At 37.8% G+C, this 19698-nt stretch overlaps 2 non-coding genes across 2 annotated transcripts; both read right to left on the reverse strand.

The window, feature by feature from the left end:
- Positions 1-204: 204 nt before the first annotated feature.
- On the reverse strand, positions 205-311 carry LOC112534387. Its single transcript, XR_003078676.1, has one exon. It is a non-coding gene; the product is annotated as a small nucleolar RNA R71 (small nucleolar RNA).
- Positions 312-4820: 4509 nt separating this feature from the next.
- LOC112534382 lies at positions 4821-4927 on the reverse strand. Its single transcript, XR_003078672.2, has one exon. It is a non-coding gene; the product is annotated as a small nucleolar RNA R71 (small nucleolar RNA).
- Between the last annotated feature and the right edge of the window lie 14771 nt (positions 4928-19698).

A 19698-nucleotide genomic window follows, 5' to 3' on the forward strand; every position in this document is an offset into this window, starting at 1 on the left:
CATATCTCCAACTTTATGGAGATTTGTGACACATTCAAAATAAATGGAACAACCGATGACGCCATTCGGCTGAGATTGTTTCTATTTTTCTTGAGGGACAGAGCCAAGAGATGGTTGCAATCTCTTCCACAGCAGACAATTACTACCTGGAAGGTGTTGGCCGAAAAAATTTTATATAAGTATTTTCCTCCCGCTAAAACTGCTAAACTTAGAAATGACATATCTTTTTTTGTGTAGTTTGATGATGAAAGCATGTATGATGCATGGGAGAGGTTTAAGGACCTTTTGAGATGCTGGCCACATCACGGATTGCCAGTGTGGATGCAGGTTCAAACCTTCTACAGCGGGTTGAACCTTGCGACGAGGCAGATGGTGGATGTTGCAGTAGGTGGGGCGCTAAACAGTAAGACGCTCGAGCAGGCTCATAATTTGATAGAGAAAATGGCCATGAACAATTATCAGTGGCAATCCTCTGGGAGTCAACCAGGAAGACAAGGAGTGGTTAACCAAGTAGATTCTACAGCAGCCTTGGCAGCTCAGGTGGAGCTTATGACCAAGGAGATTAACCAACTTCAGATGCCGGTTCATGCAGCGAACATTGGCTGCGAGTTTTGTGGTGGTCCACACTACAGTGCGAATTTCACTACGGGAGGTATGTTTGCTTCATCTTCCTCAACTTTTCCATCTGTTTCTGTTGTGTCTTCTGATGTTGAGCAGGTTGACTATATGGGGAATGCCCCAAGGCAGCAGAACAATCCTTACAGCAACACATACAACCCTAGGTGGCACAATCATCCCAACTTCAGTTGGAGGAACAATAATGCTTAGGGTCCACCTGGTTTTCAGAGACTTCGCCAGCCTAGTGACCGTTGATAAGCGGTGGGCCTCGCAAGCTCCTCCACCAGAAAAGAAGTCAAATTTAGAGGAGCTTATGATGATGTTTGTAACGTCTACGGAGATGAGGTTCCAGTAAACTGATAGTGCACTTAGGAACCAGCAGGCCTCGATTCAGAACTTGGAGACCCAGATTGGCCAAATCTCTAAGACATTGTCTGAGAGGCAACAAGGAGCGCTCCTTAGCACCATTGAGTCTAACCCGAGGGAGCACGTGAACGCCATTACTTTGCGTTCAGGTAAGTTAGTTTCAGCTCCTTCTAAGCCTGTTTTTGACGACTCCACTATTGATATGCAGGTTGAGGCAAGCAGCAAGGTTAGGGAACCTGAGGAACAAAAGGTGAAATCAATTCCAATCAATGAATATCAACCTAAGATTCCTTATCCTGCTAGAGTCAAACAAGCAGAGGCGCAAGAGTAGTTGAGTAAGTTTTTAGATATTTTTAGACAACTGCATATTAACTTACCTTTTATTGATGCATTGGAGCAGATGCCAAAGTATGCCAAGTTCTTAAAGGACATACTTAGTAGAAAAAGGAAGTTGGAGGAGGTAGCTTATGTTCATCTTAACGAGGAGTGCTTAGCGGTGTTTTAGAGCAAGTTGCCAAAGAAACGTCACGATCCAGGGAGTTTCACTATTCCTTGCACTTTAGGTAATTTGTGTGTTGATGCATTAGCTGATTTGGGGGCTAGCATAAATGTCATGTCCATTAGTTTGTTCAATAAGCTAGGTTTGGGGGAGGCAAAATCCACTAGGATGTGCATTCAATTAGCTGACCATTCTGTTGAGCTTCCTAGGGGAATTGTGGAGAATGTGCTAGTCAAGGTAGATAAGTTCATATTCCTGTGGAAAGGTTATGCATATGGATAATGAGCATGGTGTACCATTGATTTTGGGGAGACCTTTCCTTGCCACAGCTAGAGCTAAAATATATGTATTTGAGGGAAAGTTAGAACTTAATGTAGGGGATGACTGTGTTACTTTTAGTTTACCCCCATTTGATAGTTCTTCCACCGACCATGTCCATGCCATTTGTAGTATTGATGGAATTGGTCCTGCATGTAATAAACAACCACAGGACATACAAATGGATAATGCTATACATGTTTCTTTCCCTATTGATATGTGTTATTTATCTGAAGAAAACAACTTGTATAAATTTGATACTTTGTGCTATGATAGACCCAAGAAGGGTTGTTGCAAGTTTGTTTTTGATAGGTCACTTAGCCAAAATTCGGAGTAGATGAATGGGCATCCCGAATCGATGCGGAGAGCACCTCCTTGGTCATCTACCGCATATATCGGACCTTCTCCTTGCACTTATATGCCTCGAGCCCCAGCTTACATTGAGCCCACCTTCTCAATTTGCTCGCGGTGCAAGAATGCTGCTGTAGAGTCCAGCTAGACGACTCGAATAAAAAGAAGCGCCTTCGGGAGGCATTCCTGAATCTATTTGTGCTTTTTGAGTTTTTCTTCGAACATCTTTTATTATTTATTTACTTCTCTAGTTTGATATCTAAGTTTAAATTTAGTTTATTTTATTTTGAGATGATTTTAGTTTATTGAACCTTTTTACTAAATGTTGCTTGGAATGTGTTATTCTTGAGTTTTGCAGAAGTTAACCTACTCGACTCTCATACACAATTTGGAGGACTAACATATCTTAGAGTGTTAAAGCACACATCAAGGTAGGAAGCTCGGCGACCCGAGATGGAAAGGAAAGTCCAGAAACCTCCCCTTCACCATGATTTTCATGGCCATCACAGGCTGCAACACTAGGCCGTGCCCATCAGCACGGCCTGAGTCAAGCCCTTGATGAAAGACACATGAAGATTTGGGGAATTTGGCCATTCAGCACGGCTTCCGAAGGCATCATGGGCGGTAACACCAGGCCGTGCTGATGGGCACGTGATGTAGATGATTCTATGCATGTTTATTGACTTGTTTATCAGTCGTTTATTTGCATATTTAAGTCATATTTATTCCTATTTCATCGCACTGTGGTATTTTTATGAATTTTTTAGGTTTTCAGACTCCTCGATAGAGATTGATTGATTTACAGGCAGAAACCAAGCTATTTGGATGATTTACGCGTATTAGATGCTTATCGGAGTCGATTCCTTATTAGCGCGTAGTTTTGAGGCTTTTGCACGACCTCCCTTAGACAATTTCTGAAGTTTTGCATTTCGTGGAGGTTAGTGCGTTTACTGAGATCGCAGCAGCGTAGCTGCAGCGGCGGTTAATGTCTATAAATGGCGCACGAAAGCGAGGACTCGGGGTTCCGCTCGATTTCTAGACTTCTCGACCCTACACTCACCTTTTTGACATTTTGGAGACCAACGTCAGTTCAAAGGATTAATTTGGAGGATTCAAGCAAAGATTAAAGTTTCTAGATGATTGACCGAGATCCGTACTTGAGGCTGGTTTCAGAATTGGCACTTACGACATTCTTACTCTGGTTCGATAGAAGAGCGATTATATGTTCCATTTTCTTTTCTGTTATTTATTTCCTTTTGTATTTGTTTCTTTCATTATGAGTAGCTAGGACTGCCGAACCCATTGGGGTTCATCTTTGTTGATGGTTTGTGTTTAAATATTGGATTTTTATATGCCATTTTTGTAATCTTCTCACTGTTTAGTAATAAAATTTGATTCAATTAATTTGAGACGTTAAATTAATTGTCTTATGGGTTGTTTCTTGACATTGAGAAATGCTTTTTACAACTGGAAATTAAATAGTAAGAACTGGTAGTTAACACTTAGAGATAAGGTTAATTCACTCGTCGGATTAAGAATTAACAACTCTTAATAGTTCTAAATCATGCTTAATGCTCATATGTAATAATCTGATAGGAAGAGATTCCATTAGGTTAGTGCAGATTTAGGAACTCAGTGAGCTCGTGAGAGGAGCAGAGTTCAATTCAGGATTTAGGCACGGGTAGCAAGATTGGCAGTTTATAAAATCAACCTTAGAATTCCATCACTTAGGTCCCCTTTGGGTTTGCTTCTTTGTTACAGTTGTCTTTCGATTGTCAGTTGCTGTTGTTCCTTTATTTGCATTCATAAGCATTAGTTAATTAATTTAGGCTTCTCACACCTTATTTCAGATTAAATAACATAACGAACAACAGTAACTTTAGGTTTACCCGATCTCTAGGGATACAACCTTGATACTCACTAGTGCTAGACCGCATCGATAGGTTCACTGCCTTAAGTGTAGGTTGCATAAGTGGCCCATCAAGTTTTTGGCACTGTTGCCGGGGACTCAGTAACGGTGAACTAGAGTGAATTGTTTTTGTGTTAATTGAGTCATTATTTGTTTATTCATTTATTCATTTATTTTTTTTTATTTATTTTACTATTTTTTATTGATCGGTGGTTGTTTGGTTGTCGGTTTCAGGTAGTATATGACCAGGAGCTCTAACCCTGATCCTATAGCACCTGCTCGACGAGCGCTCTTTCAGTTATTGAGGCGACGCGTTTGCAGCGGTTGAGGAGGAGGATAGAGTTAGAGTTCAGTTCAAGGCCGGCGATGGAGAACCTCAACCCCGTGCCGATGAAGATCGGGAGGACGATGTCGAGTTTGCTCGACCATCTTTGGATGGGACAAAAACTAGTATAGTCGGACTACTTGTAGCGGCCAACAATTTTGAAATAAAAGCCAACATGATCCGGATGATCCAGTGAAATGCGAGTTTGGAGGATTGCCCAGCGAGGATCCCAATGCACATATCTCTAATTTTTTGGAGACTTGTGACACATTCAAGATAAATGGAACAACCGACAACGCCATTCGACTGAGATTATTTCCATTTTCCTTGAGGAATGAGCTAAGAGATGGTTGCAATCCCTTCCGGCGATTACTACTAGGAGGGCGTTGGCTGAAAAATTCTTATATAAGTATTTTCCTCCCGCTAAAACTGCTAAACTTAGAAATGACATATCTTCTTTTGTGCAGTTTGATGATGAAAGCATGTACGATGCATGGGAGAGGTTTAAAGATCTTTTGAGATGCCGCCCACATCACGGATTGCCGGTGTGGATGCAGTTCGGACCTTCTACAATGGGTTGAACCTTGCACGACGAGGCGATGGTGGATGCTTCGCGGTGGGGCGCTAAGCAATGGGTAAGACTCCGGCGGGTGCTCGGAACCCCGATGAGAAATGGCCATGAACAACTATCGGTGGCAATCCTCTGAGCCGACCGGGAAGGCAGGGAGTGGTCAACCAAGTGGATTCTATAGCGGCCTTGGCGAGCTCGGTGGAGCTTCTAACCAAGAAGATTGACCAACTCAGTGATGCAGCGATTCATCGGCAAAGAAACATTGGTCGCGAAGTTTTGTGGTGGCCCGTATTACGGTGCGAAGGCCGTCTTGCGGGAGGTATGTTTGCTTCATCCTCTACTACTATTCCATCTAATTCTGCTATGTCTTCCGATGTTGAGCGGGTTGACTATATGGGGAATGCCCCAAGGCGTGAGCGATCCTTGACAATACATACAACCCTGGGTGGCACAATCATCCCTACTTCAGTTGGAGGAACAATAACGATCGGGGTCCACCAAGTTTTCAGAGACTTCATCGGCTGAGCAGTTAGTCGATTGGGCTGCACAAGCTCCTCCTTTACCGGAAAGAAGTCAAATTTAGAGGAGCTTATGATGAAGTTTGTGACGTCTACGAAGATGAGGTTCCAAACCGATAGTGCACTTAGGAACCGTGGGCAGGCCTCGATTCGAACTTGGAAACCCAAATTGGCCAAATCTCTAAGATTTTGTCTGAGAGGCAGCAAGGAGCACTCCCGAGCACCATTGAGTCTAACCCGAGGGAGCACGTGAACACCATTACTTTGCGTTCAGGTAAGTTAGTTTCAGCTCCTTCTAAGCCTATTTTTGATGATGCCACTATTGATGTGCGAGGTTGGAAAGTAAGGTTAAAGAACTACGAGAGACAAAAGGTGAAATCAATTCCAGTCGGGGAATATCAACCTAAGATTCCTTATCCTACTACTAGAGCTAAAGAGGCAGAGGCAAAGAGCAGTTTTAGATATTTTTAGACAACTGCATATTAACTTGCCTTTTATTGATGCATTGTATGATGATCTTAGGTCAAGTATGCTAAGTTCTTAAAGGACATACTTAGCAGTACTTGGAGGAGGAGGTCGCCTTATCGCTCAGAGGCTGCTCGGTGTTTTCGTCCAAAGTTGCGAGAGGCGTAGCGTCACGATCCGGGGGAGTTTCATTATTCCCTGCACTTTAGGTAATTTGTGTGTTGATGATGCATTAGCTAATTTGGGGGCTAGCATAAATGTCATGCCCACTAGTGTGTTCAATAAGCTAGGTTTGGGGAGGCAAAATCCACTTTAGGATGTGCATTCAATTAATGACCGTTCTATTAAGCTTCCTAGGGGAATTGTGGAAAATGTGCTAGTTAAGGTAGATATTAATTTCTGGAAGCTTTGTGGTTTTGGATATGGATAAGGAGTGGTGTACGCCGGTGGTAAAATAGGCGTATTTGAGGGAAGTTAGAACTTAATATAGGGGATAGACTGTGTCACTTTTAGTTTACCCTCATTTGATAGTTCTTCCACCAGACCATGTTCATGCCATTTGTAATATTAATGGAATTGATCCGCATGTAATACACAACCACAAGATAAAATAGATGATGCTATACATGTCTCTTTCCCGCAGTATGTGTTATTCATCCGAAAAAAACAACTTGTATTGATATGAGACTTTGTGCTATATGATAGACCAGGAAGCGGGTTGGAAGTTTGTTTTTTGACAGTCACTTAGCTTCACTTGGTCCGGAGTGGATGAATGGACATCCCAAATCGGTACAGAGCGCCTCCTTGGTCATCTACATCGGACCTTCTTATTGCGCTTATATGCCTTGAACCCCAACTTACATTGAGCCTACCTTCTCTCGATTTGCATGAGCTGCTGCTCAGAGTCGGGGAATCGACAAAAAGAAGTGCCTCGGTCAGCATTCCAAATCTATTTTTGCTTTTTGAATTTTTGGACATTTTTTTTATTTTATGTAATTTGTTTTTTTAGTTAGATATTTCAGTTTGTTTTTAGTATGTTTGATTTTGAGGAGATGTTATCTTGTTGAAACTTTTACTAGATGTTGCTTGGGATGTGTTTATTCTTGAGTTTTGCAGGAGTTAGCCTACTTGATACTCGATAAATTTTGAGGACTAACATATTTTGATGTGTTAAAGTACACATCAGTAGACTTTCTAGTTTTATCTCTTTTTGTTGTCTTGTTTTTCTCTTAGTTTTCCAATTTCTTTTATGGACTCCCATGGTAATTAGCTTCATTTCACGTATTTTATTCCTTTTATTTCGGAGTGCCTACCTTGTTCACACTCGATGAGCGTGTTTTCTGAGTGTGAAAGTCTAGTACCGTAGATTTGTGCAGGTACCAATTTTGTCTTTACTGTTTTTATCTTATTTTAATTTCCATTATTGATTGAGTTTGTTCATTATTACTGTCCTTATCTTGAGTTTTGTTTTAATCGAGTAGTTAATGATTTTCTTTCTTTTTTATTGCTTGTATCGAATCTTTATGGGAAGAAAGCAATGAACGAATCTCTTAGTTTCAATCAAGATAGGTAAAACTGGTGTTTTTCCTTAATCCTTTCATTTAACTTTATCTTGGATATAGAACACTGTTAATTTTGATGTGTATTACATTGTTTGATTGTTTAAACTTTGGTTTGAGAATTCATGCAATTTTATCCCACTCAATGGTGAGGCTTTATGCTCCATTCTGTTTTTGATTAGTGAGCATTGTACAAAATTTCTATTTCTAGAACTTGCTTTGTGATGACTTTAAGATTACATGAATTGTTGATAGTCATGAGATGATTTGGGCACTTAGATATTACACAATTTGGCCAAAAGCCTAACCCGGTTTTTCCCTTAGTGAACCCATTTTGAGCCTTAGCCTTTTTCTTTCATTATAAATTACATCTGACACTCATTTTACCACTTCTATTCATTCCACCATTCTTTCTACCATTATTGCTGGAAATAATGTACGTTTATGCTACATTTAATTTTGGATCAATTTGCATATATTCACTAAGTTACTAGATTTTTCATAGATGCTCCCTTCAATCCAACAACGTCAGTTCAAAGGATTAATTTGGAGGATTCAAGCAAAGATTGAAGTTTCTAGACGATTGACCGAGACATCGAGATCGTACTGTTGTTGTGGCTTGACATTCTACTCCGATTCGATAGAAGAGCGGTTATATATTCCATTTTCTTTTATATTTGTTTCTTTCATTATGAGTAGCTAGGACTGCCGAACCCATTGAGGTTCATCTTTGTTGATGGTTTGTGTCTAAATATTGGATTTTTATTTGCCATTTTTATAATCTTCTTACTGTTTAGTAATAAAATTTGATTCAATTAATTTGAGACGTTAAATTAATTGTCTTTTGGGTTGTTTCTTGACATTGAGAAATGCTTTTTACAACTGAAAATTAAATAGTAAGAATTGGTAGTTAACACTTAGAGATAAGGTTAATTCACTCGTCGGATTAAGAATTAACAACTCTTAATAGTTCTAAATCACGCTTAATGCTAATCTGTAATAATCTGATAGGAAGAGATTCCATTAGGTTAGTGCAGATTTAGGAACTCAGTGAGCTCGAGAGAGGAGCGGAGTTCGATTCAGGATTTAGGCACGGGTGCAAGATTGGCAGTTTATAAAATCAACCTTAGAATTCCATCATTTAGGTCCCCTTTGGGTTTGCTTCTTTATTACGGTTGTCTTTCGATTGTTAGTTCCTGTTGTTCCTTTATTTGCATTCATAAGCATTAGTTAATTAATTTAGACTTCTCACACCTTTTTTCAGATTAAATAACATAACGAACAATAGTAACTTTAGGTTTACCCAATCTCCAAGTATACGACCTTGATACTCACTAGTGCTAGACCGCATCGATAGGTTCATTGCCTTAAGTGTAGGTTGCATAAGTAGCCCATCAGCACGGCCGTGCCAAATTGGTGAAAATCAAAGATAAGGGCCCAGCACGGCCGTGCACTTGCCCATGCTGACCCCTTTTTGCCACCCTTTTTCTAAAGCTCCAAGGTGTGGTTTTCTTCCATTTCTCTCATCCTCCCTATTTTTTTCGGCAATTCCAAGTAAGTATCTCCACCTTTTGCTTTTGTTTGTTTTTAATTTAGTTTCTTTTTTATGCATATACTTTATTTAGGACATGCTAGTATGTTTTGGTAGTTTTTATGTTGTTGCACTGCCTTAAGATGACCTCAATTAGATTTAATCTATATTAGTTGTTTTGATTGCTGTGAAGTTAATTATGAAATTGATAAGTGTGGGGTTTGCATAAATAAAGTTTGTTATGGCAATCCATTATGAATAAGTGTTTTTCTGTTAGTTAATGCACGATAAAGTAGTTTGGAATGTATTAGTTAGCTAGTTTATGCAGGAGATTGAGGCTTTAGTCTTTCGTTAAGTCTAAAGTTTTCTGTTAGTCAAATCATAGCCATTATGCTCTCCAATTTTCAGTAGGATTTTGTATTAACTTAATTTCTTGTACGAATAGCTAAGTTCTAAGGGAGATGTAAGAGTAATTGATAACTAAAATAACCAAGACAAGAAAGCAAACCCAAAGGGAACCTAAACTAGTTGGAAATCAAACAAAAGATAAAGGATTGATGAGTCTAATTATGATACCCGTGGATGAATTCTTAACCGAATTCGGTTTGTCTCTCGCGAGATAACCGAATTCCTAAATCTAATAACCTAAAGTTAGAATCTTTTCCTAACGATTGATTCTTAAATTAGCATTAAGCTTTAATCCACCTCTATTAAGCTTTGTTAATTCTTAATCCGGCTAGTTAATTATCCTTATCTCTAAGTGATTATTAACCAGTTCTTGCTATTCAAAATTCTAATTACCAAATGGAATTCTCAATCATACAAAGCAATCTAAACACACAATTCACATCGTCTCATGAATAATGCATTATCTTATTAATACTGAAAACAAGAAGAATACAAAACTAACCCAAACAATCCAATAATATAATACTAAGCCAACATAGTAAAGAAATCCCAATGGATTTAATCAATCTAGCTAATCATGTTCATTATCAAAATCCATAAGAATTCAATTACAACAATGAGTAAAGGTAGAGAAAACTCAATTACACCCTTGGATGAGAGTAAACAGCCCCAATTCCTCTTGCTCGAATTGAATCGATTCTTGTTCCTCTTGCTCGATTTGAAAACCAATCAACGAACCTCGCCCAATCTTCAATCTTTGAAGGGAATCCGATTGAAACCTTGATCTAAGTCTCATTTTCCCTTAGTTTCAGCTCAGAAAACCCTTAGGGAGAGAAAAGTTAGGGTTTGCGACGTTATCCCCTGCTCTCCTTTTCTTTCTTTCCTCTCTTCTTTCTTTTAATTAATTCCCCCTGTCGTCGCCAACACGGCCGTGTTGATTCCCGTGTTCCTGGCCGTGTTACTTTCTGTGGCCGTGCTCCCTAAGAACTACTTTTTCTTTGATGTTTGATGCACCCAACACGGCCGTGTTGGTGCCCGTGTTAGGAACACGGCCATGTTCAGCTTCCTCATGCTCATACTTAGCTTGTTTTGATAGCTTCGGCGTCCAATTATGCTCCAATTCTTCTCTTTATCATCCTTTGTCTTCTTTTGGACCTAATGCATACAAACAGACGCATAGGGTGAGTGTTGAGACCAATTCACATCCAAATGTCCATAAAATCAATCTTAAAAACCCCATTTAGATGTGTGTATTTTACGCACATCAAATAACCCCACACTTAGCTCATTGCTTTTCCTCAAGCAATCAAAATTAAAATAAGGAAAACAAACCACTAAGGAACAACACTTAAACTGACAGACAAGCTAGAAAGCTCCTGGACATATCCTTAACAAGCGTAAGTCAAACAAAAAGAAACGAAGCAATCAATTCAAGTATCACAACCAAGATGCCAATAATTCGTAAAATACTGCCTCAACAAAATTATTCAGAACCAACTCCTCACCAGATTCACTCTAAGTCACTCAAAGTGTTTAAAGGATAGTGTTAAATCGCTTAATGCATCAAATACTGCCTTACTTACTATATGCTTGCTCTTAAATCCTACTCCTACCACTTATGGAGAGTCAACAACCATGTCAAGAGGTCTTTATAAGGGTTGTAATAGGGATTAGGTAAGGGTAGGTAAATTTGGTCAGAGTTGAACCTATGGTGTTCTGCAATTTCATGACCTGCACACAAGTCACAATGATCACAAGGGGTAAACAATGGACAGTAGTCTAAGGTGGGAAATAGGAATCAAGTCAAAATGTTTAGCTCACTTACTTTCTTTCTTTTCATCACCTTTCCCTCTTATTCTTCTATTTCTTTTTTTCTTTTTTTTTTCTTTTTTTTCATAAGGGAAGAACATTCACATAATAGAGTGAATTTCTTTTAGATTGAAGAAAGCTGCTATAAGATTCCACACTATTCCCGAGATAAAAATTCCCAATAAAAATAACTCATATGCAAAATCATAACCCAAAGCAGAATAAAACTAAGTGGTAATGGAATACGATACAAAATGGTGAAAGAAGGGGTTATCTACAGAATCAATAAACGAATGAAGGCTATTTGGCTAGAATGAAAAGCCTAAGTGCCTCTATCATACCAAAGTGTTAAACTCTTCTTGTGGTCCTCATAAGCATTATCGAGCAAGTTCTAAAAGTAAAGACAGTAATTGGCACTCTCGACACGAAATAAATACAAGCATATAAAGTGTATGCTTATAATTTAGGCTCAATTTCTCACAAGTGTGCTTTTGAGTAGGTTCCAAACAAAAATCATCAAAACAGAATTAAATAAACCAAAGCAACTTAGTGCAAAACTCAAACTAATTATCTTACATTCTTTCGCAAGACTCAATACTATCGATTTTACCCAATCACATGGACATAAACAGGATTTCAAAATCAAGTCAACAGTAAGAGCATCGAAACAAAGTGAAAAAAATTCAAAATTTTACAAAAAATTGCACAAAAAAATAAACAAATAACTGAGATGGGATAAATATCACCCACCCCACACTTGAAGGACACACTATCCCTAGTGTACAAAATATAAGAAATCAAAAAGGAAAAAGAACTAATACTGCCCTGACTATAGCTCCGGAGTGAAAAGAGGTGCATCAGCAGGTATATCAGGGCGTTGGCTAGTCTGTGGTAGAGGAGTGGCTGCAAATAATAAAATAAATACTTAAAATTGAAACTGAAACAAAAATTAAATATGTCAAAACTAAAGGTTAAAATATTAGAGATTAAAGATAAAAATTGGGGTGCCTCCCAAAAGTGCTTCTTTTTTATGTGATGGGTCTTCTTAGCTGGACTCATGGTTAAAAGCAAACGGGCGTGATCGATGACCATCCATCCTTCTTCCAAGCAAATGGCTTCAAGTATCCGCTTAGAGGGATAATCATCAATTTCCTCTTCCCGACTGTCAAGCAAGCTACCACTATGATGGGCAAGACTCGCTCCTCGTATAATTGCACGTAGTCATGATGCTCTAGGGGCTCTTCCAATTTAAAAGCTGAAGTTTCACCAATTGGAAGGATCGACGGTTGGGCAATTTCTTCAGAAACGTTAATGGTTTTCTCTAGTCCTTGGCTTGGTTCACTTGCCAGAAGAAACTCGAGCTCCTCCGAGACTTCTTCATTGGAGAACTCGTGCTCATCTTCCATCATCGAAGGGACTTGTGGAAAATCCACCAAAAATTCTTCTAACTGCAACTCAACATCATCAACTGTACATTCTTGTTGATAGTCTTTCAAAGGAATCATGTTCGCCTCTTCCTTTTCTGGTTCTATCTCCATGTTCAAAGAGTCGTCCTGCACAGAAGCATCATCGTCAAACATAATAGATAACCCAAAAGAATTCTCACTTGAACACAAAGTGATGGCACTCAAGTGTTCCTCGGATTCAGTAGCGTTTGATGGAGTTCCCAATTTCTCTTCAGCTAGTAACTTGAAGATTAAGCCTACTTGATGCTCTATGTTCTTAATCGAGGCTTGTTGATCTTTAAGTATCCTCTCTGTTTGTTGGAATCTATCCTCAAGACTTGCAATAAACCTCATCATCAGCTCCTTTGACACTAACTCTTCAACTTGAGTTAATGGTGCAAGATTAGGCTGTTGAAATTCTGGTGGTTCTTGGCCATCTTAGCTCCATCCAAAGGGTGAATGAGTGCTCAACTCTTGATTGTAGGTGCTTCTATATGAGTCATTTGGCCAACTTCCCGTATAATTCACATGTTCATAGTTATAAGAACAATGAGCAACATCACTATATAATGGACAATCATTACTCAAATGTAAACCACAACAAAATTCATAAAAAACTTTAGATGAAAGGATAGGAGTGGAGAGTTGAGTGGTAGTCCTGCAAAATGATTCCACTCGAGCTTCTAAAGATGCACGGGTATCCCAATTTTTAGCACTCTCTTGGTTCCTAATCCTATTTTCCAACGCATCATACAAAGAGTTTGAATTTAACATTGAACATCCTTATCATTTACTACTTGTATCATAAACTTAACTAAATAAATATGTACAAACAAAACATAAATAAATAAATAAATAAAATGGCTAAATTAACAAATAGCAAATTTCACTCTAGTTTTCAAACAATTCCACGGCAACTGCGCTAAAAACTTGATGTGTGCTACTTATGTTAGCTATAATTTAAGGCAGTGTACCTATCGATGCAGTCTAGCACTAATGGCGAGTATCAAGGTCGTATTCCTCGGGAAAGTGAAAGCCCAGAGTTACTCCTTTGTTCTTTATGATATTAACCTAAAATGAATGATGAATAATTTCTAAACTAACTAATAGCTACAAGCTAAGTTCTAAGGGAGATGCAGGAGTAATTGATAACTAAAATAACCAAGACAAGAAAGCAAACCCAAAGGGAACCTAAACTAGTTGGCAATCAAACAAAAGATAAAGGATTGGTGAGTCTAATTATGCTATCCGTGTACGAATTCTTAACCGAATTCAGTTTGTCTCTCTCGAGATAACCGAATTCCTAAATCTAATAACCTAAAGTTGGAATCTCTTCCTAACGATTGATTCTTAAATTATTATTAAGCTTTAATCTGCCTCTATTAAGCTTTGTTAATTCTTAATCCGGCTAGTTAATTATCCTTATCTCTAAGCGATTATTAACCAGTTCTTGCTATTCAAAATTCCAATTACCAAATGGACTTCTTAATCACAAAAAGCAATCTAAACACACAATTCACAACGTCTCATGAATAATGCATTATCTTATTAATACTGAAAACAAGAAGAATACAAAACTAACCCAAACAATCCAACAATATAATACTAAGCCAACATAGTAAAGAAATCCCAATGGATTTAATCAATCTAGCTAATCATGTTCATTATCAAAATCCATAAGAATTCAATTACAACAATGAGTAAAGGTAGAGAAAACCCGATTACACCCTTGGATGAGAGTAAACAGCCCTAATTCCTCTTGCTCGAATTGAATCAATTCTTATTCCTCTTGCTCGATTTGAAAACCAATCAACGAACCTCGCCCAATCTTCAATCTTTGAAGGGAATCCGATTGAAACCTTGATCCAAGTCTCCTTTTCCCTTGGTTTCAGCTCAGAAAACCCTTAGGGAGAGAAAAGTTAGGGTTTGGGACGTTATCCCCCGCTCTCCTTTTCTTTCTTTCCTCTCTTCTTTCTTTTAATTAATTCCCCCTATTACCGCCAACACGGCCGTGTTGATGCCCGTGTTCCCAACACGGTTTGGTTTCCTGGCCGTGTTACTCTCTGTGGTCGTGCTCCCTAAGAACTACTTTTTCTTTAATGTTTGATGCACCCAACACGGCCGTGTTGGTGCTCGTGTTAGGAACACGGCCAGTGTTGAAACCAACACGGCCATGTTTAGCTTCCTCATGCTCATACTTAGCTTGTTTCGGCAGCTTCGGCATCCAATTATGCTCCAATTCTTCCCTTTATCATCCTTTAACTTCTTTTGGACCTAATGCATACAAACAGACGCATAGGGTGAGTGTTGGGACCAATTCACATCGAAATGTCCATAAAATCAATCTTAAAAACCCCATTTAGATGTGTGTATTTTACGCACATCAGCCACCCAGACGAACTTCCCAGTGGAGCAAATGAAAATGTTGATGGACGCTAGAGCACTAAATCAACGACTCATCGATGAGATGGAGTTCGATCTGGCAGGGTACTTCACGGACCCTGATCCACCATAGCCCTTTGTTCCTCATCTTCAAGCAGGTCCAAGCAGTGACGATACACCATCAGCCAACTCCTAGTAGGGAAAAAAAATTGTGCAACTTTTCTTTTTATTTTTTGTCCTTTATTTTATTTTATTTATTACTTTTTTATGCTGAATTTTATGTTATTTCCTTTCATTTGTTTATGTTATGTTGAGTTATTTTAGTAAAACACTATACTTCCTAACCTGAAAACTATGCATGATCGTCAATAACTATAATGTGCGAGTCATACGCTTACCCAGTTTTAATCTTTCTAACACTATGGACAGTGTTCTACTTAAGTGTGGGGTAGGCACCTTAGTTTGTTATTATCTTAATTTTTGTTTCAATCAAGTAGTTAATGATTTTCCTCTTTTGAATAGATACCCTTATAATTTTTATCGAATCTTGTAGGAAGAAGGAAATGAACGAATCTCTTAATTTCACTCGAGCCAGGTAAAACTAGTGTTTTTCCTCAATTTTTTTCATTTTACTTTATCTTAGAAATAGAACACTATTAATATTGCTGCTTGTTATTATGATTAATTATTTAAACTTTGATTTGAGAATTCATGCAATTTTGACCCACTCAAATGGTGAGGTTTTGAGCTAAATTGGGCATCATTATTTTTTTTATGCTCCTTTTCTTGTTGTTCAGTGAGCATTGCACAGAATCTTTGTTTCTAGAACTTGCTTTGTGATTCCTTTTGAGATTACATGAATTTTTTATAGTCATGAGATGATTTGGGCACTTAGGATTTACACAATTTGGTCAAAAGCCTAACCCTGTTTTCCCTATAGTGAACCAATTTTGAGCCTTAGCCTTTTCCTTCGTTGTGATTCACCTTTGACACTCACTTTATCACTTCCATTCATTTTACCATTCTTTCTACCATTGTTGCTGGAAATTATGTAAGTTTATGTTGCATTTCATTTTGGATCAAATTGCATTCTTTTTATATATAATCACTAAGTTGCTAGATTTTTCATAGATGCACCCTTCAATCCAAAATTGGATATTCATTCTTATTATTTATGTCAATAACCACATCAGCTCCTACATAAGCTGCTGTAATATATATACATAATATATATATAAAAAAAAAAGAGAATTTAGTATTCCTTTAGTTCGTTTCGAGCATCATCTTATTGTTGGATCAACTTAGTGTTCATTTATGGTACAGCATTTGATCCTGGGCTATTTTCTTGCATAATTTTCCAGCAACTTTTAGCCTACTTTCCATATTTCTCCATAGCCTACCTTAACCCCATTACAACCTGGCTCAAGACCCTTTGATCATGATTATTGATTATTTCACAGTAGTGCAGATTGGGTCTATAAGCAAGCCTATGGTAAGCACTATTTTTTTGTATTTTTGCGTTGAGAGCTTGGCGATCCTCTTTCACTAATATACACTTGTGTGTTTTCGAGTGACATCTTGTGAGGCATGTTTCTCAATTTCTCAATTTGAATGGTTTATCATTTTAATTTTAGCAGTTTTATTAGTTTTGTTCTCTCTCTTAAGGATTTAATGATTTAGGGAGTTTGTGGAAATTCATTACGGAGTTTTGAGATTTGTTTTGAGCTAACTTTCTGCGAAGTATTTGATTGAGTTGTTTGGTATTTGTTTGAGGAGTGAGTTGTTGATTGCTTGAGGACAAGCAAAAGCTTAAGTGTGGGGTGATTTGATAGGCATCATACTACACATGTTTTCATTCCTGATTGTTTACATTTTTATGCATGATTATCCCGTTTTATGCTAGAATCACATGTCTTTTGTATCCTTTCTCGTTTCAGATCATTTTCGAAGGACACTATCAACAATTGATGGAAATACGCATGATTACGGACCAAATTCCATCAAATTAGGCGAGGACTAGCACCCCGAGGGTTGAGCACGGCCTAGACTCCGTTCGTGCTAAACTGCAAACTAGCTGTCTTCCAAGAGTGCCTTTTAGCACGGTTTCTGTAGCCACCACAGCCCGTGGTGGCTCAGCACCGGCTTGGGCACGGCCTGGAAGAGGTCAACACAACGGAACCTTAGGGAAAAGCATGGCTTGGACTCCGCCCGTGCTGACTAGCACAAGCTTGACCACGGCCATGCTGAAGAGAGTATATAGGCAAAAGTTTGATTTTCTTAGAGGAGGCTCGATTTTTTATGACCTAATTCAAGTATACACTCAATTCACTTATTTTCTAGACCTTAATTGTCAACCTTGGGAGATCAAATTCATCAATTGAGGGAGGATTACACTTGTTTTCAACATCGATTTGAGGATCAAAACAACATTTGGGAGCATTCAAGAGGCAATTAGGATTTGATATTTTGGATTGGAAAATTAGGGTTTCTCATCCAACTTGAAAGAAAAGGGTGTACATGCCTTCAATTTTCTTTTCCTTATTTGTTCTTTATTTTACTTTAACTATGAACATGAGTAGCTAGATCTTTTGGACCTATTGGGGTCTTTATTGTGATGGATTGTGTTTAGTTGTTAGATTTGTAATTGCCTTTCTTGTAATCTTTTTGCTATTCAGTAATAAAGTTTGATTCAGTTAGTTTGAGACGTTGAATTAATTGTCTTCTGGGTTGTTTCTTGACATTAAGAAATGCTTGTTACAACTGGAAATTGAATAGTAAGAACTGGTAGTTAACACTTAGAGATAAGGTTAATTCACTCGCCGAATTAAGAATTAACAACTCTTAATAGATCTAAATCACGCTTAATGCTAATCTGTAATAATTTGATAGGAAGAGATTCCATTAGGTTAATGCAGGTTTAGGAACTTGGTGAGCTAGAGAGGAGCCAAGTTCGATTCAGGATTTAGGTACGGGTAGTGAGATTGGTAATTTATAAAATCAACCTTAGAATTCCATCACTTATGTCCCCTTTGGGTTTGCTTCTTTTGTTGTGGTTGTCTTTCAATTGTCAGTTGCTATTTATTCCTTTATTAGCATTCATAATCATTAGTTAATTAATTTAGACTTCTCACACTCTATTTCAGACTAGATAACATAGTGAACAGTAGTAACTCTAGGTTCACCCGATCTCTAGGGATACGACCTTGATACTCATTAGTGCTAGGCTGCATCGATAGGTTCACTGCCTTAGGTGTAGGTTGCATCAGTAGCCCATCACCTAATCACAAGCACGACTGTCTATTTGCAAATGCGGTATTTGGTTTACCAACTGTTACTCAATCCTTAGATCTTTTTGTGGACATGAGGTGCTCTTTCACAAGCGCGATTTTGAAAATTTTGTAACCATTAGACATATTTTCTTAAAAATTACGAGCGCGACCTTTGATTCATGGTCACGACTTTCATTAAAACTACTTTATTAAATATGTTACAACTTTTTAAAATTTGAGTTTTAAGCATATATGACCGTTTGTGCTTCATTTTAAGCCTATATATATTGCCTAAAGAGTTCTTCAAACATCTTTAAGCATTTATTTTCAATATCTCTTATATTCATAATCTTTAAGGTTATCTCTTTCTAAATTTGATTTCTCTCTCCATAATCTGTATGTTATTTTCATCTAATAGCACCTAAGACTAAATTTATAAGGGGAAATAAGGGAAAGAGTGTTGTTCAAGCCTCTCTAGAAGATGATGTCTTCAAATCTTAGAAAGAATGAATGGAATTAGTGAGGAAGAGAAAATAAAGTTAACATCATTGCCTCAAAAGAGGTGGTAGAAACCAGAATTCCTTCTGTGTATTCCTTGAGGCAATTAGATATAGAGAAAGTAATGGATGGAATCAAGGCTCTAAATTGGGAGAAATTCGTTTTCCACAATAAAGATGGGTGTGTGGAGTTGACTAAGGAGTTCTTTTATTCTTTCAATGTGAAGAAGAAGCAAAGTAACCCCCTTAAATGTTAGGAATTGAAATTAGAACATAAGGAAAGGTGCAACGGAAGCAATTTAATATTTTTTTCTCAATTCCCACCAAGGATCTCATTGATTAAGATAATCATAGCACACAAAATAAGCAAAAGATGGAAAAGGCTTACAAAGAGAGTTTTCGGCCAATCCAAGGAATGCTTCTTACTTTGTTAATTCTTGATTCTTCAGTGATGATTTATGCACTTTAAAGCTACTCAAGTGATCAGCCTCTTTTGGTGACCCAGATAAGCTTCTAAGCAAAGATCTCACTAAACCAATTTTAAAAGATTGAGAGGAGATGTGAGAGATTGAATGCAAGTTCCAAATAAGGGGGATGAATCAATTAATCTTGTTGATTGATTCATCTTTGGTATACTTCTCAAGAAAATGGTTTTTATCTCTTAGTTATGCAACTAACCTTTCAACCTTAACCCTTCCTTAAATGTTTATGATTTTTATAAAACTCTAGCTTATATTAAGTTAGGCTTTGTTATCCTAAATGGATAAATATAATTAATATTAAGAACTAATGCATGGATAATAATACATCATAGGCCTATTATACAAGACCCATTAGCTCTTAATTAATTAACTATTA

This window comes from Ricinus communis, chromosome 7 (assembly GCF_019578655.1).
Source record: "Ricinus communis isolate WT05 ecotype wild-type chromosome 7, ASM1957865v1, whole genome shotgun sequence".
NCBI classification, from domain to species: Eukaryota; Viridiplantae; Streptophyta; class Magnoliopsida; order Malpighiales; family Euphorbiaceae; genus Ricinus; species Ricinus communis.